Below are 22,959 nucleotides of genomic sequence, written 5' to 3' on the forward strand. Positions count from 1 at the left end.
CAGGAGCACCAGGCCTGGGACATGGTCTATGAGTGGTAGGTAAGCTGGGTGTTCTCACATATCTGTTGTTTTCAACATCTTTCTCAACTGGGAGAATCTTTTCATGATAACTAAGGTTCACAGAGCACTTTCTGGGTGCTTGCTTGAATTCACAGATAAGACAATGAAGGCTCAGAAAGGTTGGGGGCCAGCCCAAGGTCATATAAGCAAAAGCTAGATGTGAATCCAGCTCCCCGGGACCCCGGGTCAGGACCTGTGCTCTTGAATTACAGTCAAATTCCAACTCCTTGCCTCCTTCCTTCGTTTTTAGGACTAACACCCCAGGAGTCCCAGGCCTTTTGGATTCCGAAGCTTCTAAGGAAGCGATATTGCCAGGGGTGCCCTGGCCTGGCACTTGTTGGTACCCCCAATTGCAAACTGAGTCCAGAAGCCTGGCAGCCAGAGTGTCTGTCCAGATAGGCATCTGGGCAGTGCCCACAGATGGCCCCAGTGTGATGGGCAATGTGTTAGGCATACTTTCCCTGCTCGCTGATGTCATGAGCTCATTAGAGCAACGAGGTTTATAGTACAAGGCAACTGTCCAAACAATAAATTAAGCTGCACAATTTAGCACTTAATTATCCTCTCTCTCATCTACTTCACTCTTATTCCCGGGTGTCTGTCTGGGCCCTCCAGCTAGATGGTAAGATCTTCCCTCTGCCTCACACCCCACAGTCAATCCATCATGCAGCCCCATTGGGGCCATCTCGGGAACATCTCTCAAATACTTTCCCTTTTCTACATCCCCACAGCCTTGACCGCAGCCAGCTCTCACTCTCTATCCCCACTGGATTCTTGCCACCCTGGTCTCTCCCACTTCAATTCCTCTCTCTGCTCTGCCCAAGTTACACGAGCATGGTTTCCCTCGGTCTGAAATCCAAAGTCCCAAGGGTCTTGGCATCCAAAGCCCTTCATGCCCAGGGCCTTGCCTACCTTACTAGCCTCTTCCTAGACCCCCATGTTAGCTGCCCTCCCAAACGGAATACTGGCTTGAAGATCTTCACTTATGAGGATCAAAGCCAAACTCCAGGCTATTTCAATACATGAGCTTCTGTATACTCAGTTTCCACCACGTGGAATATCCCCCTCCCCACACTGACAGCCCTGCCACTCAGTTTGCAAACTCATGCTCATCCCAGAAGTCTGCTCTGGAATTTCCTCCTTCAGGAAGCCTGGGGGTATTTACTTGGCAAGACCTACAGCTGAATGTCCTCATTTCCCATCCCCTCAAAGCTCATCTCATAGGACGTGCTTCCACAGGGATCCCGAAGATAATAGGATCAACAGGACTGTCTATCTGTGGAGGGCATGGATGGTTCCAAAGCACTCTCACACCCATGCACTTTGGAGTCCTCATTCTTAAATCCTCAGCATCAAACCACCAAGGAGCCCTTTTACAGATCCTTTTACAGATGAGGAAACTGAGGTTCGGATTCCAGAGCCAGGTCCCTACGCCCAGCCCTGCCCACATCTAAAGAGCAGGCACAGTGTTCTGGGACTTAGGGAAAACAGGCAAGAGAACCCCTTGGGGCACCATGATGTGAAGAGGCCCACGGGGGACAGAGAGAGGGGCAATCTGAAGCAGGGCTGTCTTTTAACCCAAAGGAGGCTTGGCCGGTCCAATCACAGCACCTCCACCAGGCATCCCCTTCTGCTTCTCCATTCTGCAGGTGGATGAGTGGAGGCTCAGAGAGAGGGAGGGAGGAGCAGAGGACAAGGTCACCGAGAAATAGGGACCAAGTCAGAGCCAGGTGTCCTGGCTCCGGGTCCAGCTGACCCAGTGGGCTTCAGGTCAGGGAAAACACGCAGTCGCTCCTCCTCTCTGTCCTCTTCACCGATGGCTTCATCGAACATTTCCTGCATGCCTCCTGGCTGCCAGGCCTCTCCCTTGTTTTTAAAGACATGTTGGGCCCTAATGATTTCCTCATTGCTGGGCCTGGTACATAGTAGGTGCTCAGTAAACACTTTTTTTGAGTGGCTTAATTACCAAATAAGTGAATGAGCACTAGGATTGTAAGATTCCCAGAAGGACCTAAAGGGATGGGTAAGCACATGCCTAAGCCCTTTATGGGCACCGGTCACAACCATTCTATGAGGTCAGTGTCATCATGCCCATCTTACAGATGAGGGCACTGAGGCTCACAGAAGGAACAGGATTTAACCAAAACTCTGTGGTTAGAAAGCAGTTCTCAGCCTTCCTAGAAAATAAAACATTACACGTGCTGTATATATTTTAAAGCAAGGATGTTTTCCTTCGGATGTCTAAACAGGAAAAGGCTCCCTGAGAAGGCCATTGTAAATATCATCACTTCTTCTCAGGGCTCTGTCAGCTTATGTTATTTTATTTATCAACGTTCGGCAGCATGTGGATTCAAGAGCATGTCCTCGAATGGAACACCAAAGAAGACACCTGCTCTGGGGATCAGCGCGTGCTCCAAGCACAAAGCCCAGGGCAGGCAGCGCTGGGAGCCGGGGGCAGGCGCTGGGCTGGGTGGGCATGGGCAGCCCTTCCTAGCGCCTCTGCCTGGGTGGAGCGGCAGGTTGGAGTTGCCGCGGCGTCTCCCTCATTTCCATAAGGGGGAGCCTGTGCGCAGGAGATCCCGTCCCAGCCGGCGCAGCCTCGCCATCCAGGGACCCGCTCCATCAGGAGTGGCCATTCGGGTGGCACCGGCAGATGTCTACCCTCGGGAGGAGCCACAGGGCTCTGTGCAGACTGTAATCTCTTCCGTTTATCCTTGCATCCCCAAGAAAAATGAAGGGGACCACACAAGGCCCCGTGTGGAAAGAACATAGCTTTGGGGACAGACGTGTCTGGAGCTCCCGAGGACTAGCTGCATGACCTTCGGCTGGTTACCTCCCCTAGTCCTCAGTTTCCTTATCTGTAAAACGGAGCAATACCAATTTTAGAAAGTAAGGCAGAGCAGTGGCGGACAGTATCTGGGGCACAGTAAATTCTTTAAAATAAAAGGAATATTAATTACCCTGGTGATTGTTGTCTGGATTATTCATGCAAGACCAAATTGCCACCCCAACCCTCAAGAAATTTCTGCTCCTTCAGGACCCCAGCTGAGCCTTCAGGATGATTTCCTCAGGACCTGGGCCCAGATGGACACAAGCCCAGCAGAAAGGTATTTTGAGTTTGTGGTTGCAAATATAAAGCCAGGTGCTTCTCTTAGCAGAAATGATGACAGAGCAAAAATACTAAAGATTATTTAAGAGAGAGACAGAGACAGAGAGAGTTCATAGCTTAATTCCTACCCAGATTCAACAACCAGTTTCTCTTCTTTTTTACACAACCTCCCCAGTCCACACACGTGTTTTGGGGTTGTAATATACCAGGTGCTGTTTTATTTCCGACTTGCTGTGGTCTTTGGTCTGAATCACTCCATCTCCTTTCATTTGGTTCCTGCCAGAAAGCAAAGCACGTATTTCACTGTCCCTTCCCCTGGGAGAACTTCTCTGCTGGCCTCCATTTGCACATGTTCAGGGAGCTGCATTTGGGACAGAACGATGGCATGGCCACACGATCTGCTGCCCTTCGGCTGCTTTCTTCTGCTCTTCTTTTTTCCTCCAACATAGAAATAGCATATTCTCCCTGATTACTAAAGTAACACATATGCATTGTAAAGAATGGGGCAGTTCAAAAGACGAAAGTCACCCAGAGATAACCACCGCTAACATTGTGTTATATCCTATCAGACTTTCGTGTGTCTGGTGCACACACAAACCAAGGTTCAACAAGGAAATCTTATGGGATATGCTGCTGTGTATTCCAATTTTCTTTGTCTGCCTATGTGGTTTTTTTGATTATTCTAAATGGCTCAGAATCATTTTATTGCATGGCAACGAGCAATAAAATGTATATACACCAACATGGTGAAACCTCGTCTCTAGTAAAAATGCAAAAATTAGCTGAACAAGGTGGTGTGCGCCTGTAGTCCCAGTTACTCGGGAGGCTGAGGTACAAGAATCACTTAAACCCGGGAGGCGGAGGTTGCAGTGAGCCGCGATCGCACTGCTGCACTCCAGCCTGGGCGACAAAGCGAGACCTCATCTCAAAAAAAAAATTAAATAAATACATAAAATAAATCGTATACACATTAAAATGTCTATGTCATAGTTTATTTACCCAATCTCATATTTTTGGACATTTAGGTTGCTTCCTTTTTCTTTTCTTTTCTTTTTTTTTTTAATTTTAAACCTTTAGTTTGGAAATAAATGTAAGTTCACAGGAAGTTGCAAAGATAATACAAACAGTTCCTGTGTATGCTTCATCTGTTTTTTCCCAGTGGTGGCATCTTACATAACTCTAGTACAATGTCAAAGTCAGGATATTGACGTGAGTGCAGTCTGTATGTATAGTTCTAGGTCCTTTTATCCCGTAGATAAATCTGTGTAACCACCACCACAATCAAGACACAGAACTATTCCACCATCATAATGATTTCCCTTCAGCTACCTTGTAGGATCACACCCGCTTATCTTTCCTCTTCCTCCTAACCACTGGCAATCACCAACCTGTTCTCTATCTCTATACTCTTATTATTTTGAGAAAAAAATAATATATATATATACACCAACATGGTGAAACCTCATTTCTACTAAAAATGCAAAAATTAGCTGGACATGGTGGTGCGCACCTGTAGTCCCAGTTACTTGGGAGGCTGAGACACAAGAACGGCTTGAACCAGGGAGAAAGAGGGTCAAGCCATTATATAACATATATATACAAATGGTATCTATCTATCTATCTATCTATCTATCTATCTATCTATCTAATGATTTGATTTTCTCATGTGTGGCATGTGTGTAGGAGGTGAATGAGGAGAGTGGGAAGGGTAAGGTTTCTCTGAATCATCCAAACTTGCCCAGCCTAGTGGCTCTTCAGCTCTTGAAGTACGGCTACTCCAAATTGACATGTGCTGTAAGTACAAAATGCACACTGGATATGAAATCCTTAAAAAAATTGGAAAGAAAAAACTCATTTGTCATGTGGTATATCAATTATACACTAAAATTATAATATGTGGATATATACTAGGTTAAACAAAATATGTAATTATTTTTACCTGTTTCTCTTTAATTCTCTAATGCAGCTACTGGAAAATTAAAACTTACGTATGTGGCTTGCACTTGTGGCTCACACTGTGTTTCAACTGGGCAGCAAGGGCCCAAACCCTCCCTCCCACAGTCCTTTAGGATCCACGGTGGGCAGGGACAGTGTGGTGGCCAGAGCCAAGGCCTCAGCTCTCAGTCACCACAAGACAGTCAGCTGGTCCCTGTGGTTGGTCTCAACAGCCAGGACGCAACCACAGACCCCACAGTGTGGTGGAAAAGAGCTTGAGGTCAGAGAGACCTTGGTTTCAATCCTAGCTCCTTCAGAATGTTCTTGGATTTGAACTTTTATCCCTTTCCGTTTCCTTATTCCTACAATGGGAGAAGTAACCCCATAACATTTGTGGAGACTTTTTAAATTCAACCAAATGTTACTGAGCCTACGACATGCTTTTGTAACCTACAAGGAGGCTCATGTGGTCTCCAGCGCTCGCTGGACCCTTTTTGCTGCCTCCGGAGACACTCTCTTGCGCAAGCAGGAGTGCAGTGATGCAATCAGCTCACTGCAACCTCAGCCTCCAGGTTCAAGCAATTCTCCTGCCTCAGCCTTCTGGGTAGCTGGGATTACAGGCACCTGCCATCATGCCTAACTAATTTTTATATTTTTGGTAGAGATGAGGTTTCACCATGTTGCTCAGGCTGGTCTCAAACTTCTGACCTCAAATGATCCACCCAACTCAGCCTCCCAAAGTGCTGGGATTACAGGTGTCAACCACTGTACCAGGCCCTGCTCAGCACTTCTTACGAGCCAACTGGCTGCCTGTGCTGAGATCCACCTCCCCCATTCCTTTACGACTTTAGCGGAGCCAGTCTTTTCCTCAATTTTCCCATCTATAGAATGAAGATAACATGATCCACCTCACTGGGCTGCTGTGAGGGTTCAATAAGACATGGAAACATAATTCCTGAACTTTCTCAGGTGCTCAAACTGGTAGCCTCTGCTGTTATTGTTATTATTATTATTAGTGTTATTTTCTTTAGAATCTCATTGGTTTCAAGGGCACTCCCAGAAAAGATGACCCAGGAACAGAAAGGAAAGATCTGGAAAGACTTATCAGTCTGCATTGAGACAAGACCTTGGGTCTTTGAGGAGTTCATGAAAAATTCTATTGTTCAAGTGACAAATATGTCCTGGACATCTTGTGGCTCGTGTCAAGAAGGGCTGCCTGCTCTTGGTCATGCTGAGAAAAGGGACTCTATGTTTTCTTTAACTGAAAAGCGTTCTCGCTGCTGGCTGCCAACCCAGGCTCCATCCTCCTGTTTCAGATGTTGTCAATGCTCTGCCCATCGCCCCTCAGTCCTCACCTCCACCTGCAAACACCTGCAATTCTCTGCCTCAGGGATTTTTTCTATGTGTGGAAACTTGCTAGGCCTGAACTCAGGGCAAAGTTAAAGTGCTGGTTAGTGTACTAGAATGAAGTAGCCCTGAACCCAGGATAAACAGGGTGCTGTGGAGAAATATCTTAGCTTCCTGGCCCTAGGTCAGGTTACCTCCCAGGCGTGTTCCACGTCGTCTCCCAGGTTTCTCAGCGGACTCAGCTGCAGTTACCCCCAACTGGCCTGATAAAGGCCATCTTCCCTCCTCTGTCCTGATTCCTCATTCTCCTGCTGGTGTTTCCAAATAAGGAAGTTCAAGTGTAAGTTCCACTTCTAGAAGAACCAAACGGAGAGACTTTCTTCTTTTTGCTTATTTTCCCTCCTACAGAGCCATACGCTTTGGAAGAGGTTGACCCCTCTCCAATTCCAGGCTATCCCTTGTACCTTGACAATACTCAGGTAGGGAATCATCAGATAGCTAAAGTCTGTCTAAGCAGAGGCAAGAGCGTGCCTGCTGCTAGGCATAGTCTCCTCCCTTCTAACAGTGAGCTACAGGAAGAGGCACTTGGTCCTCTGCTGGACATTGCTATACTGGGATGTGATGCCTGGGACTTCCGGTGCCATCTTGTTTGCATTTTGGGAATGAAGCCATCATTGCAGGTGACAGATGGAGAAACCTATGCCTCTGATGACAACGTTGAACTATGGATGCAACCCACCCTCAAGCCACTGTGCCTCTGAAACTCTTACATGAGATCATACATTTTAAGGAAATGTAAAGTCACCCTTGGATTTGAGATCAGGTTTTCATTGCTTGTGTCCTTCTGCTAACAAAAGCATCTTAACTGCTACCCCGTCTGTCCTCTCAGTTTGTCTTCACACAGCTCAGAGAGCTTGCAATTATCATTGACATCCCGAGTTTGCAGAGGGGGGTTGGATACAGATGAAAGCCCCCTCTAGGTGTGGGCGGTCTCCTGGTGTGTCCATGCAATTACTAATCTCTTGAGAAATTGCAGGTACTGTTACAAACGGAAGGTCAAGTTCATGGGTGCTGTGGCAATTTCCTTTATAAAGTAAAAAACCCTTCCACAAAGTGACAGTCCCATTTTCTAGTTTAGAAATGAAACAATTACTGAAGGTGCAGCATAAGTACTGCTACTGTCCCTATTTCATAGCTGAGAACACTGAGGCTCAGAGAGGGCCAGTCACTTGCCCAAGGTCACACAGCTCAGTGGGTAGAACCGCCGGAACTGCAGCCCTGGGTCTGACCCCAGTGCTTTTACCTCCATTTTGAGTGGCTCCCATGGCATCTGCCTTGGGCTTAAACAAGAGTTGTGAAAGTGCTTTGTAGACAGCGAGGATGCCCACTTCAAAGTTACCTGGCTCTGACCTCACCCTCATCCTAAATTTGGCAGGGGCCAGCAAGCAGATTTCAGCCCCCACCTCCACCCCGGTTCCTTTCCTTTCAGAGCCCAAATCCCTCTAAGCTGTTTCCCAGAATGCTTGCTTCCTGTGTGTCCTCCTTCTGTTAAAAAATCTCCTGTTAATTGAAAGATAAAACCTTTATTTCAGTTGCTTTCTTGTAACATACTGTTTCCTATTGCTGGTTGGGCTCCTTCAAATTAGGAAGAGTGCACAAGCAGCAAGAAAGGGGAAGGGAGAACGTGTTATTACCTGTCAGTAACAAACATGGCTACTCAGGCATTTGCACCGGAAGGAAACTGGAGGGAACTTTCTTATCAGTCCAGTATTGCATATGTGCAATTGTTGAAGACAATACTTTTGAGCCGTTCAATACTGTTCTTTGGGATGGTGACTTTTGATACCAGTAGACGCGAGTGAGAGAGCCTTAGCTTTTGAAACACTTCCTTCTGCCAAGTAGTCTAATTTGGACAGGCTGTGCTGCTTGTTGGAAAGAACTGGACCCATCATCCCAGTGCCACAGCGCTATGGCCTTTCTTTCTGGGAGTCTGGAAGGATGTTTTCTAGAAAAATGCAAAGAGGACACTACTATTTTTTTTTTCTTTCTTTTCTTTTTTTGAGACAGAGTTTCACTCTGTTGTCCAGGCTGGAGTGCAATGGCACGATCTCCACTCCCTGCAACCTCCTCCTCCGGGGTTCAAGTGATTCTTGTGCCTCAGCCTCCCGAGCAGCTGGGATTACAGGCGCAGGCCACCATGCCTGGCTAATTTTTGTATTTTTGTAGAGATGGGGGTTCACCATGTTTACCAGGCTGGTCTAAAGCTCCTGACCTCAAGTAATCTTCCAGTAATCCGCCCACCTCAGCCTCCTAAAGTGCTGGGATTACAGGTGTGAGTCATCACACCCAGCCAGACACTGTCAATTCACATCATTAGTCATTTTAGACAATCAACAGTACAGGAAGGGCATCAACTAGTCATCTGGGTGAGGAATTTCCCTCTCCTGAGGACTCCACCATCCCAGCAGGCTACTTATATTGGGGTGCCACCATCATACAGCAGGTTGGGAGTCCTGAATTTAAACACAAATTTAAATTTAAGAAGCAGATAAATGGAGAAAGAATATGTAGTAAGTTGAATGGTGGCCGTCCCCCTGAAGATACGCCCATGTCCTAACTCCTGGAACCTGCTAATGTGACTGTAATCGGGAAAAGGGTCTTTGCAGGTGTTATTAACTTAGAGATTTGGAGATGAATTCATCCCGGGTGATGCAGGTGGGCCTTAATTCCAATGACAGGTGTCCTTTTAAGAAAAAGGCAGAGGGAGATTCGAGACACATAGAGGAGAAGTGGGAAGAGGGACTGACTGCTTTTGGAAGAAAAAATACCAACATGGATTTTGTTTAATTTGTCGAAGGCTTTAGATAATTTGAAGTGAGGTCATTGGTACCCACACCAGGCCTCTGCATCCTGTGGGAGGGTCTTCTGTGTGGTTTGGGCATGATGGCTGCCCTCTCTGAACCCATTTCTTCCACCGTTACATGAAGATGCTCAGGTGCCCACCCCTGTGGCCACTGTGAAGGTCAAGGAGGTGTGAGGTATCAGGGGTCATAAATCAGCAGACCACAAGCCACTTTGAGACACAGGCATTGTTTGGTTTGTCTCATATAGTTTATTTTTAAATTTGTTATCAAACTTCCACTACCAGGAGACTTTATATCAAAATCTCACGTTCCCTTGAAAAGTCAAAAAACCTTGTGTCGCCATGAAACAAATGGCTGGAGTTGAGTCACAGCTGGCCTCAGCACAGTCTCTTCAGTTTGCCACAGTCCTCACCACTCTCTATTGCACAGCATGCTCAGACTCCATCTATTCCACTCACCTGGCTGGCCCCTGGAGGCCTCTGAGTTTGCAACCTCCGTGAGCAAAAAGCTTTTTGTAAATTCTTTGTTAATTTCATTTTCATTTCACAAAAAGACAAATCCCAAACTCATATTCTCATTGAGCAGAGTGTCTCCGGTAGGGAGAGGGACTGATGAAAACCTCTGTCAGATGGAATTTTTTTACTTAATAGAGTTTGTTGTAACCAGATCAGCAACATCCTTTCATCGTAGGCTGCTGACTTGTGGAAATTACTTTGTTACCCAGAACTAGACACAAATGATGGTACTTGTTAAAACCAGGCGTGCTGATGGAGAGAGACCTCCATTTATGCTTGCTCTTGCCAAGATTTTGATGTTCCAGTCCTTCTCTGGTTTAATAGTTAAGTAAATGTTCATTTTGGATTTTCATTCAAACCAGTTCAAGAGACGATTTTAAGAAAAAACAACACCTTTGGTTTGGATTTTGCCACCAAAACTAGCTATGATTTCCTTTGAGTTCGAGGTTCAGAAAGTGAGTCCAGTTCATTGAATCAGACCCAAAATACGGCCCTGCCTCCTGCTAGCTGTGTGACTTTGGACTGTCTCTTATCCTTGCTGAACCTCAGTTTTCTCATCTCTGTAAAGGCCAGAATAATACCTGTTATATCACAGGATTCCTGTGAGGCTTAGAGATGACATATGTTAAGCTTATGGAATAAGAGCTGGAGCATGAGACAATATTATTCTTATTATGATTGATTATTCCTTTAAGAGACTACCTTAGCTCTAGTTTGAGAAGTAGAAATCTTGGATCGTGAAGATTTTACTATTCACACATAACCTGTAGCAGAATTTGGCCTTGATTTGTGAACCTCAGACATAATAATGATGATCTGGATAATAATTTTGAGGAGTGACATTTACTGGATATTCCCTTGGAACAGATGAAATCCTCCTCCATCTCTCCTCTTGTCCTCTTTCCCCTTCTCCATTGCAGTCTTGACGCTTGAGTGTTAGTTGTGCATCAACACATGATATCTCAGAAAATCTGGAATAAGAAAATGTTCTCAAAGCCTGATTTGCCCACCGGATCATATACTCCCTAATTGTAGATGTCAGCCTGTGTGGGTCAGATCAAGAGCTGATAAATGGGTAGGGGTGGGGGGATGAGGTGACCATTCTTCACTCCTTGGCTCTGTTTCCCATTGCAAGAGGTTTAGCATTCCCAGGTCCCTGGCACTGAGGCCTTCCAGTCATTGGAACGAACCAAAATGACCTCCCACGTGTTTGAATGTCCCCATGGGAGTTTGACAACCACCATTAGCCAAATGAAGCCAGCTGATGAGAATAGTCATGCTTTCCTGGCCTGCAAACTTGGGCCAGACCCTCCATTCATCTCCCTGAACCTCGTTTCCTGGCCTGTCAAGTTGGGAGAGTCATGCCCATCTTGAAGGGCTATTGGAAGGACTAATAGGGAGGGTGTATGTAAGGGGCCAGGCGTGATCCCTGGCACACAGTAAGTGCTCAGTGCATGAGGCTGGCACACATTAAGTGCACAATGCACAGGGCACAGCATGGGAGTGCAGCAGACCTCTTGGCTCCCCTTTCTCTACTGATTGTGTCTCCAAGTAACAGGGCCAAGGGGGGCATTCAAAGCCCTCCAGACTTCATTCTGCTCTAATTGGAAGTCATTGTGGAATGAAGTCCAGTATTTAATTTGGCCTGTGTTTGACAGATCCGATGTGCACAGCGAGCAGAGCTCATACAGGGCCTGTGCGTGATACAGGGGGGATTCTTGGCCTGGGCTCAGGGCGGATTGGTGGAGAAAATGTCGCATTCAATTAAGGCTGATTGGCCCTGACAGTTGTCTGGGTGAAGTTTATAAGGTACATCTAATCTGGATGCATCTGTTCATAAAAATGCAAAACAAGCCATTCCCACCCAAGTTCTAACTCCAGATGTGGGTTGATTCTCAGTGATTGACACCATATTTTTTGCAGCTGTCCTACATTTCAAATCTTTTTCTATTTAAAATATATTCATCATAATTATGGAATGCAATAAACAAACTTCAGCCTGATGACAAGCTTTAAATATAAGAATGTTTTGGCTTAAAATAAGTGCTGTGATTTCTCAGCCCAGGACAGAGACAGCACCAACAAGCATTCTCCAAAGGAGCATTGACCTTGTCACCATGAACCAGACACAGTTATTTTCTCTCCAGTATTGACTGATATTTGGAGGGGGAACAGAGGGAGAAAAATAAAAAAGCTATTTATATCAGATAGAAAAATGTGCACAAGCATCAGAAAGCCGCACTCGGGATGCAAAGAAAAAAACAAAATAGATTCAGCTTAATCATGTTTTGAGGGCCTCTGGTGGTGTAGGCTCTTCCCAGGGCAGGGTAGACTAGAGGTTATGCACAGGGGCATAACCTGTGACTTTGGGCCAGGTTGCCTGCTTTCAAATCCCAGCGTCCACACTGCACACACTGGTACCTTGAGTGTTGCTTTGTCACTTAGCTATTTTGTGCCTCAACTTCCTCATCTGTAAAATGGAAGATGATAATACCACTTATTTCATTGTGTAACTGTCAGAACTAACTGAGTTACTATACATAAAGGGCATAGAACAATGCCTGGCACAGAAATGCTCAAGACATGTTCCCATGATGGTAATTAATATCAGCTGACCTCTTTCCATTGATCCTTCAAGGGGGAAGACTGAGGTTTCCAGCGATTCGATGACCTGCGTAAGTTTCATCCAACCCATGGCAGAGCTGACATCCAAACCCTGATCATTTGACTTCACTATAAAACATGCCTGCGGGTGCTCCATGTTGCTCGTGTTTGCATTTTTTTGGTCTCAATTTAAAGTTTTTTAAAACAAGTTTTCCTGGTGGCTGCTCTATCAGTGGCTTGTTAGGCATTCAAATAATATCCCAGGAAAGCTTGAACAAAAGAGCATCCTTATGTTTCTTCTGCTGCTCCTGGGGCTCATCTTTTATTTTTAATGCTATTTAAATGAGTCTGTAATTGAGATAGTCAAATAAACAGGCTCTTAGGTTAATTATAGATAGCTCAGCCTACGTCCAAGCTGCTGGGTTTTCTATCCTCTTGTGGACCTCAGCCATGACCTAATGATTCTACCATTAACAGCAAGTACAGCTTAGTTCCTGGAGAAAAATGAGAACTACCCAGAGTTCATGTCAACAATCTGCTCCTCTTTAAAATGAAGCCATAAGTCACAAGCCCTCTGAGTTCCCAGAGAAGTGTCTGGAGCTAAATTTGTGTCCTGACTGTGATAATTGTTCTCCTATTAGGCTGATGAGAGAATTAGCAGAGCCAGGGCCTCTGGGGCTGTGCCCACAGCTCGGGCCAAGCTGGAAATGACTCTGTGAGTTTTGTTTTTGAGATGTGTAAAAGGCTTGTCCATCACTGGGCCCGTGGGCACGGGTTCAACATCAAAATAGTATGTGCCGGCTTTCCCAATAGACAGACTCCAGTCCTGGCAGGCCCTCTGAATACAGCAGGAACAAAAAATCTCTGCCGGAAAATGGGTGCCTGGGTGTTAGTTCTCCCTACAGCCCTGTGGATGGCCCCACTGATATCTTTGGCCCTTGCCTGACCTGCTAGACTCCTGTTTGAGAGAGGTAGTATGGAAGGGTGGCAAAAGCATATCCTTTGGAGACAGACCCAGGTTCAAATGGGCAGACTGGGGTCAGTAGCCCCAGGTCTTGGTCTCAGAAATTGGCCTGCGAAACGGGAGTAAGAGCCCTGACTTGCAGGGTCATCGTGAAGATTGGATGAGATTATGTGGGGAAAGAATCAGGCTTGAAGCTGGTGTCAATAAGCAAAGGCTGAGGTTTTGATTCTCTGGGGTCAATGAAACACTTAACATGGTTGTCTGGGATTGGGAAGATTGTTTCTCCTTCTGCAGCCAGAATGGCAAATAGACTGTATCTCTCAGTTCGATATGAATCAATTGGAGATGCCTGCTTGAAATTCGGGGATTAATTTGTAATGTCTGCCATGGACTAGGGTGGGTGATAAGAGAATGCACCCCATGTGTTGCTATCTCCCTTCAAGAATGCAAGCTCCAAAAGCAGTAACTGGGTCTGAACAATAATCCCTTAACTTTGTACAGGCTCCAAAGCATTTTTGCATCAATTATCTCATTACTCTCCCCCCAAATCCTCAGACATGGTATGCTGTGATCCCACATACCCTGGAATTACAAATATTCTGTCCTCCAAAAGGGCCTGGAGTTCAAAGACTATAGATAATGCAACAGGCAAGGAATAGCTTATTCACCCTAATCTACAGATGAGGAAATTGAGTCTCAGAGGGAGAAAGAAACTGCCCAGAGTCATACACTCAGTCAACAGAAGAACCAGAGCTTAATTTAGATCATTTATTTATTTTCCACTCAACAAACATTTCTTCATTGCCTACTATGGGCAAATCCTGGACTGTAGGCCCTTGAAGTTGCCTACAGTCTAGTGGGGGATATTGATGTGTAAACAATAAAATTACAAAATTGTGTGTGAGAGTACAAACAGTTAGGGAAGAGGGAACATTTTAACTAAGTTTTGAAGGCATGAGATCCAGAAGATCTCAGTTATGGAACTTGGTCTTTATCCTGAGGGCAAAAGGGAGCCATGGAGGGCTCTAGGCAGTGAATGACCTAATTACTGTAGTGTTTTGGACAAACTATCAAAGGACAATGTGGAGAATGGACAGGAAGGGGAGAACTTGGGACGGGGGGCCAGGGAGGAGTTTTTTGGTCCAGGTGAGGGATGTTGAGGCCTGAGCAGGTTCAGGAGTACATGGGGCGAGTAGGAGGTCGGGGTAGGACATGAAAACTCCACTGTGGCCCCTACAAGTCAGGGGCTATTTCCTTTCTGTGGAAAGGAGACCACAGTGGTCCCTCTCTGTGAGCAGGAATCAAAGAGGACTCAGCAGAAACCTGCCCCGGGCATGTAGGAGAAGACCAGACCAGAAAACAAGGCCAGAAAAGGAGGGGCAGAGGGTTTCTTTTTAGCAGGTGAGTAGGCTGTGTCCCTCGTCATCATAAGTAATCTGGAAGTGAACTAATCTGGGTCATTTTGAGAGATTCTTCCTTAACTTACATGCCCACGTGATGGTGACTATTGATAGCCATAACCTTATGCTGCAGTAACAGACAACCCCAAATCTCAGTGGCTGACACACAAAGCTTGCGTTTTAACTCTGCAGAGTCTGTTCTGGGTCAAGGCCAGAGAGCAGGGCAATGCTCTCTATGCAACAGCTCCGCAATCCCGGTGGAAGGATATTCCACCATCTTCTATGTCATCATTTGGAACGGGAAGTCTTGTCAGTCAATGCCAAAGACAAAGAGAGAGAAAGCGGGGGTTCGAAAGCCAGCAATTAAATGCATTTAAAGGGACATTTGTAACTTCTGCTCACGCCCACTGGTCAAAACTATAGCTCCCTTGCCCTGCTCAGCCAAGCGGACTGGAGAAGTAGCCTTCCATGCACCTGGACAGAGAGGCAAGCAAGCCATTGGTGAACACTAGCAATGCCTCCTACAGGGTCTGTGGAATGGTTGCTGTTGCTTACATTCAGAATTGTTCAAAATCCAACTTCTTTCCTTTTCTGACATTGAGTCCTGCAGCAATCTGATGGATCCTCCATTTGACAGATGTGGAAACTGGGGCCAAAGGTCGAATAAATGATGTCTGCAAACTGACAAAACAAGATTATAGTTTTTAAAAATCACCTGCGGAGTCACTCTGAAAACCTGTCCTGTCTATAGTCTCCCACTCAGGTCTTGATCCCCACATCCATAGGAAGGTACAGGGAACATTGGTTCTAGCCTCTGCCCTCACGCCAGTCAACCAAGGACCCCGGAAAAGTCACTTTACCTTTCCAAGGCTCAGTCTACCTGCCTGCAAAATGGGGGTAGAAACTACACCATCCTCCTGATCTCCAGGTGTTCAGTAAGGATGAGATGAAACACTGAGTATGAGGTAAATGAAGCTTGGATAAAATTCCTGATGTTGCTATTATCTGTGGGAGGGGAGGAAATACTCTTGGGTGCAGTAATGCATGAGCTTGTTAACGAGAGCTTCCAAAGCTTATTTCTGGAGCTCAGAAATTACCTGCAGAATTTCCAGACTGCCATGTGGAGTGCTTTGACACTTCGACTTTCAACTCTGGCCTGTCTTTCTGGCCTTGGGCAAGTCACTTCACCTCTCTAACCTGCAGGCTCTTCACCAGTATGGCTGGTTGCCTATCCTCCTGGCGTGGCTGCTGGGAGGCCGTAAGCCAAGGCGGAGAGGTCCCCTGGAATTCAGAAGGCACTAAGCAAAGACCTGTTGCCCTTTTCCTGAGGATCTGCAAAGAGAACATTGCCAGAATTTGGGATCAGAATTTTTTCCCTTCAAAGAAATGGCAATAAGGAAATTTGCATGAGCTCGTGAGAGGGAGGGTATATATGAGTGTGTGCGTGCGTGCGTGTGTGCGTGTGCGTGTGTGTGTGTGTGTGTAGGAGGAGAGGACTGTGGAGAAATAAAGAAATGGTGGGGAATAAACAACAGAACATTTTAGTGACTTGTAGATGAAAGCTTCTTTTAGCAGAATTCATTAGCCTTCTGCACACCAGTTTAGCTGTGTTTGGAAAAATACTTAACTTGCTATAAGATGCCAAGTCATGAATATATTAGAGAGAGAGAAAAAAAAATCTTTTAGAAATTCATCTGTCCGTCTCCTAAAAGCAAAGGGTCTATTGAAACACAGTGTTTGGAGCTTGTTGGTGGCATTCTCTTTATTTGTTCTTTGTTGAGAATGTGGGACGGAAGTCAAGAGTGAAAGGTTTCTGCATGTTATTCTGATAGAGGGAGAGGGGGCAAAGAAGAAAGAAGAATGGGAGGAAAAAGGAAGGAAAAGCGGGAGGGGGAAGGGAAAGGACAGAGAGGGCTTGAAAAGGAGGAAGAGTGAAAGAGATGGAGGTGAAGAAGGGGAAGGAAGGAGAGTGAGGCTCGAGGGCAGAGCTGGGAGGCAGGGAGGTGAGAAGACAAGGGAAGAGAGGGAAAGAGGAGTCGGGAGAGAGAGGCAGAGAGACAGACAGCCCACTAGGCCAGACCAGAGAAGGGCCAGGAGACGGGGCGGGACTGGGAGAGCGAGGACCCACTGTCCCCTCCCATCTCGAATCTGCCTTGGTGTATGTCAACCTTGAAGGCTCTCTCAGGGCCTGGCTGCCCCTCCAGCTGCATCTGCAATGTTTAAAGTGCCCATTTCTCAGGTGGAGCCAAGCCAGCCTGTGTTTGACAACCAGATGCTGAGCTCACACAAAGGGGTCCTCTACCCCAGCTGCTGGCTGGGAGATGAGCAGGGCTTTGCAGAGCACCAGTCCACCCTCTGTGCCTGGAACCCCAGGGCAGGCCTGCCACAGTCTCAGCCACCAGGAAGGGACCAGGGCTTTGGAATGAGACAGAGCTGGGTTTGAATCATACACGGCCATCCCTTCCCAGTGGCTCTGTGCATGTGGTTCTGAGCCTTGGTTGCTCCATCTGTGAGATGTGGCTAGTGAGAAAATGGATGGTGAGAGGATTCCTAAGGAAACCAAACATCAAGGGTTTGGTAAAGAGAAGACCGTAGTTCGCAAACCCAGACCCAGCAGGCTGAATTCAACTTGACACGGTTTGTTTGACCTCCTCCAGGCTTCAAAGTCTTTGAATTCATTACTAACATCAAAAACCCAGCTTTCTTACAAAAAAAATCCGTATTTCTGGTTTCTCTTGAAAGACCCTAGTACCGAAGGCTGGAAGTGAGCTGCAGGCCCCCTCTCCACCTTAGGCCACTCCCTCCCTGTGACTCCACATCCTGCTTCCCTCATTTACATTTTCTTCCTGGCCCCTGAAGTCACTTGCCCCTCATCAAGTGGCTAAATACCTTTCCCCACCAGCCACCCACGTTACGCCTTTTTATACTTCTTTGGCGGTTGACACGGTCTTTCATGGAGAAAGGAAAGCAGCAGTTGCCAAGGGGTGAGTTGTCATCTCATTCTCAGAACAAAGCTGGGTTTTCAGTTCAGACCCCAACCAGGCCCTCAATATGAGGGGTTGGACCCGCACAAAGGACATTTGAGGTGTCTGGACTTGCAGGCGGGTTTCCTACGAAGCTCTGAAATTCAAATGAGTGGCTGCTTCTCTTTGAAAGAATATGTTTCGATTTAGTGTTTGAATAATGTAGCTTTCATTCCAGCCATTGTTTTGGACTTTGCAAGAATTTTCAAGCATTTAGGCAGAAACTGGGTACAAACATGCACCACTCTACCCCAAATGATGAATCCTGTAGCTTCTCAAGGAGTGGGAGACTTGGGCATATGTACTCAGGAGGGGATACAACAGGGCAAAGAGGTGGGAAGGGCCTGGGCTGAGGGAGGAAGGAGGCTCTCATTGGTTGAGCGCCTGTTGTGTCCTGCAGCCAGGAGGATGGCCGCCATGTATAGCCCCCTTGCTCTGAGCTTATAGTACAGCATGGGAGGACAGCAGGTAAACACATTCCAAGTTTCCAAAGAGAACAGCACAAGATACTGGAGGTCCCCAGGGAAACACCCGGTGCAGCTGGAAGAAGAGCAATTTAGTTCCCTGGAAGAGATTAAGCCCCAGGCAGGCCCCAGTAATGAGTAGGAGTTGTCATGAAGCAGAGGTGCCGATGGGAGCTCCAGGTAGCAGGTGACAAAGATCCAGGTATGTGTGGGGTCCTGGAAAGATTGCAGGGTCTTGGAACTTAACGTGGAGGAGAGGGAAGTGAGAGATGAGCTAGGGTCTGTGCACAGGGTTCACAGACCTGGGGAGGAGGGCATTGCCTGCTGTACTGAGGCATGCAGAGATGAAGATCATCCTGCAGGCAGCGGAGAGCCATGGACAGGTTTTTAGAACGGGAATGTCATCATTAGGTTTATGCGTTAGAAACAAGATTTTGAAGGCTATGCAGAGGCAGCCTGCAGGGGTGAGCCTGAAGGTAGGAAGGCCACCAAGGAAAGCGGTGCCTGGAGGTGGCCAATGGGATACAGTGAAAACTGTGGATTCCAGAAATCAGTGTTGGCGGAAAAGCCGATAAGACTTGGCGACAGCTGCAGCATCCCTGAAGGAGCCTAATTTGCATAAAAGCTGGGTCTCTGCAAAGTTCCACCCCAATTGATGGGTGGTTAATTGAATTCATTCATCTAACAGCAAACATTTATAGATGCTGACTCTGCCGGGAGCCCCGAGCTAGGTGCTGAGAGGAAGAATGAGGAAGAGCTGATTCCTGCACACGAAGTGGCAAGTCACCAAGAACGCTTGCTTTTTAAAAGGCTTTTGTGACCCAGCATCCTACAAGGCAGATGGTAGCCCTCCCCCGACCCCCTTTCCAGCTCCCAAGTTCTCTGGCTGAGAGAATACGCATTGCTGCCACTGCACCCAGGCAAGAAGAGCCAGACATTACCACAGTTTACCGTGTGCTGGGCACCGTGCCCGGGGGCTTGTCACTGACTAGCTTATTCTAGGATGGGGTTCAGGGTTGGGCAAACTTTCTGTAAGGGGTCAGAGAGTCAAAACTTTAGGCTTGAGGTCCACAGGGTCTCTGTCACAGCTACTCAATTCCACCATTGTAATGTGAAAGCTGCCATAGACAAAATATAAATGAATGGACATGGTTGCATTCCAATAAAACTTTATTTACAGACACAGGTGGTGGGCCATATTTGGTCCACAGGCCACACTTTGCCAGACCCTGATGGAGTTCTCAGGACTTTTGTCAGGATTCTCAGATGACTTGTGCTGTAGAAACTGTGTGTCAGGCAGGGTCCAGGGAACAGACGGCTACTCACTGGGGAATTAAGGAGGGGGTCACTGGAGGGCTTTTTACAAGGGTGGCCAGGGAAGGGAAATTGACAGGGCTGCTGAAGTCCTCCCAGGAGGGCAACAGTGGGGAGCTGTCGCAAACCCTAGGATTGGAGGGGCAGCACGAAGCGCGTGATCATCAGAACCCACCAGACCTGTAGCATGAAGAGAGAGAGGGCCACCCAACTGAAGCTGTGGCCTTCAGTAATGAGTCACAGCCTGTCAAGAGAGGCTGGGAGGAAAACACTCTGATCTGTTTTCCCTCCTGCTATCTAGTCTTCTGCTATTGTCCCCCTTTGACTGGACCCAGCAGAGGCTGGGAGCAAGGGAGCCCGCTGAGGCAGGTGGAGAAGGGTGGGCTGGCAAGTGGAGGGTAAACAGAATCCCAGATCCACAGCTGCGGGAGTCTAAAGAGCTGCCCAAAGTCCTGCAGCTAGCGAGCGACAGTGCCTCGATTTTAAGCCACTGTTGGTCAGCACGTTCTCCCGTGGCCAGGTTCTCCCCAGACAGAGGCTGACATGGGAAAGGACAGAGGATGTGTCAAAGGACAGGCGGGCTGAAGGAGGGGCTCACTGTGGGCAGAAATTTTCCTCTGACAAAAATATTCCCCAATGGGATATCCCAAAGCTCTGGAATCAGTCCTGGTTCAAATCGCAATTCAGCTACTTACTCCTGTGGCCTGGCTCAGTTCATTATACCTCTCTGAACCTCAGCTTCCTTATCTGCAAAGCTGAGGTGAGATTCTCTTTATTTGTACAGCGTTTCTCAGGGGTGGTCAAGAGACTTTCAGTCCAGACCTCCTGGAGTGCTGGTTAAAAAAGCAAATTCTCAGTCTGTCTCAGACTGTCTGAATCAGACTCTGTGGGTGGGATCAGAAAATGTGTCTTCTGACAAGGTTCTGGGGTGATTCGAATGCACCCCAATGCATGATAGCCTAGGCTATTGGCTTCTTGTGAAAATGAAATCAACCTGTCCACACAGTTGTGGACCTGTTGCAGATCCATAATTTATGGGAAGCCCCTATGAGGGGCACTGTTGATCTCAATCAGTTCATCAAATCATCATGACAACCAGAGAGACGGAGTTACTCTCATTCCCATTTCATAGATGAGAAAAATGAGACTTCGAGAGATCCAGATGCTTGTCTGAGTCAGACGGATAACCGCTGTCCTGGACACCATAAGAGCCAGTTCACTTCTTCTTGCCCTCCACGGGAGAAGAAGGGGCTAAGCAGGGAGGCCATGGCAGAAGAGGAGCCATGTGCAACCACGGCAAGGGCCCAGAGGACACCCTGGGACAAGTTCAAGGGCTGAAGGGGAAAGGCCATGTTCCCTACAGGAAACTGCAGAGAGGGGCCACCCAGGAGAGCCTGGCAAACTCGTCTGAGCCTAGCAGCCTCAGGAGAGAGACACAACCTCTGCTGATCTGTGAAACCTCAGCAAGGCTATGTGAAATCAGCTGGGGTACGTAATTCACATTAAGGCACTAGAAGCTGTCAAACAGAGGCCTTTTTCTCCGTCTTTTAAATTAAGCAATGGCATTTGTTCATGGACCTTAGGGTCCTAAATACTCTTGACTCCAATGGCACGGGGCAAACGTGTCTTTGTGAGACTGAGGCTTCTTTCACGGGCATCTTTGTGCAGAGGTACCTAGAGATGTATTTTTTAAAGCTAATAAATCAGAAACCTTGTTTGAATCCCAATCCAGAACAGATGTAATACATATGGTCAGTAGACTTGGAGTTGCAAATAAATATGTTTGGAAACCAAATATTTGAAAAGCAATTCTTCTTCTCAGATTTTTTTTTAAGTGCCACTGCCAAGATCGGTTCAGGGATTTGGTTTCGCCTGAAGTTGTTGCCACAGCACTATACTCTGTCAGCCAGAAAGGAGATATAATAATGCCCCAGGCTAGGGGTGCAGAGAGGTTTCAACTTGCCTGCAAGTTGGGGTTGATTGGTTGTGGCTGCCTGAAGTGCTCTGCAGAGAAGGAACCTAGGCTCAGCTGAAAAGTGTGCTATAATCCATTAGCAATGTCTGCCCTAGGAAGGGTAGTAGGCAGTGGAGGTACATAATTGTCATCCCTGTCCTAAGAGTTTTAGGGTTTGCTAAACCCTGAGCTACCTGCTTCTCTAATAAGACCATGCTTTTTTATTTTGAATGTAGTGCAATGAGAATTTTAGGGTACAGAAAAATTGGGGCTATTGAAGAGGTTCACCCACCCTCTAAATGCAATGCCCAAATAATAACTAAATAGTCCTCTCACTAATCCCACCCTCTACCTGAAGATAGGTGTCTTTAATCATCTGAACAGGCCTGGGCCCCAGAGGTGGTACTTATCACAAATACTTACCCTTTGTTTATTTATTTGTGTACTGATTATTGCCTGTTTCCTCCTTAGACTATCAGCTTCATGAGGACAGGGACTTCGTTTTTGTTCATTGCTTTGTACCTCATATTTAGCTAGCAGTGTATGGCACATTATGTGGACTAAATATATCTTTGATGAATAAAAGTCATTTTTTTTTTCATTCCCTCATACGTGTGCTTTCTGATGGCTTCAGTAATCTGAGCTTAGTCCAGGGCTGGGTCTGAAAATTCAGATATAATAAACCTCCAGCCTGCTGAGGGAGACAGATATGTAATTTGATGATCCTAGAGCAGCATGAAAAGGTCACAATAAAAGTAGGTGCTGGGAGGCCAGGCATGGTGGCTCAGGTCTGTAATCCCAGCACTTTGGGAGATGGAGATGGGCAGATCACTTGAGGTCGGGAGTTCGAGACCAGCCTGGCCAACATGGGGGAAAACCCGTCTCTACTAGGGGTACCAAAAAAATTAGCGGACCATGGTGGTAGGTACCTTGGCCATGATGGTGGGGTGGGTTATCCAAGCTACTAGAGAGGCAGGGGCAGGAGAATCGCTTGAACCTGGGAGACAGGTTGCAGTGAGCTGAGATTGCACCACCACACTCCAGCCTGGATGACAGAGCCTGGTGAGACTCTGTCCCCCTCACCACCAATTGCTGAGACAGAAGCGACACATCAGGGAGAAATGACACATTGGAGTACCAGAAGAGAATTCACAGAGGCTTCCTATTGACCTAGGGTTTTGAAGAATGAGCAGAGGTTTTTCAAGGAGAGTTGGATGTATTATGTTTTTCATGAGTATTTAGGATCCCATGCTGACCCAATCTATGGGGGCAGCCTTTGAGCCCTTCCTGGTGTGATTCAGAGAAAGCCAGACCTCTTGCCCCAGTCCAGACGCTCTTAGTTATGGACATTCTGCAAGGACCTTGTTAGCAGGAAAGCCTCATCCTCATCGGTTCTGTGGTGAGCA

The sequence above is a fragment of the Aotus nancymaae genome, unplaced genomic scaffold (assembly GCF_030222135.1).
Source record: "Aotus nancymaae isolate 86718 unplaced genomic scaffold, 86718_ANA_hifiasm-v0.15.2.pri h1tg000015l_1, whole genome shotgun sequence".
NCBI lineage: Eukaryota > Metazoa > Chordata > Mammalia > Primates > Aotidae > Aotus > Aotus nancymaae.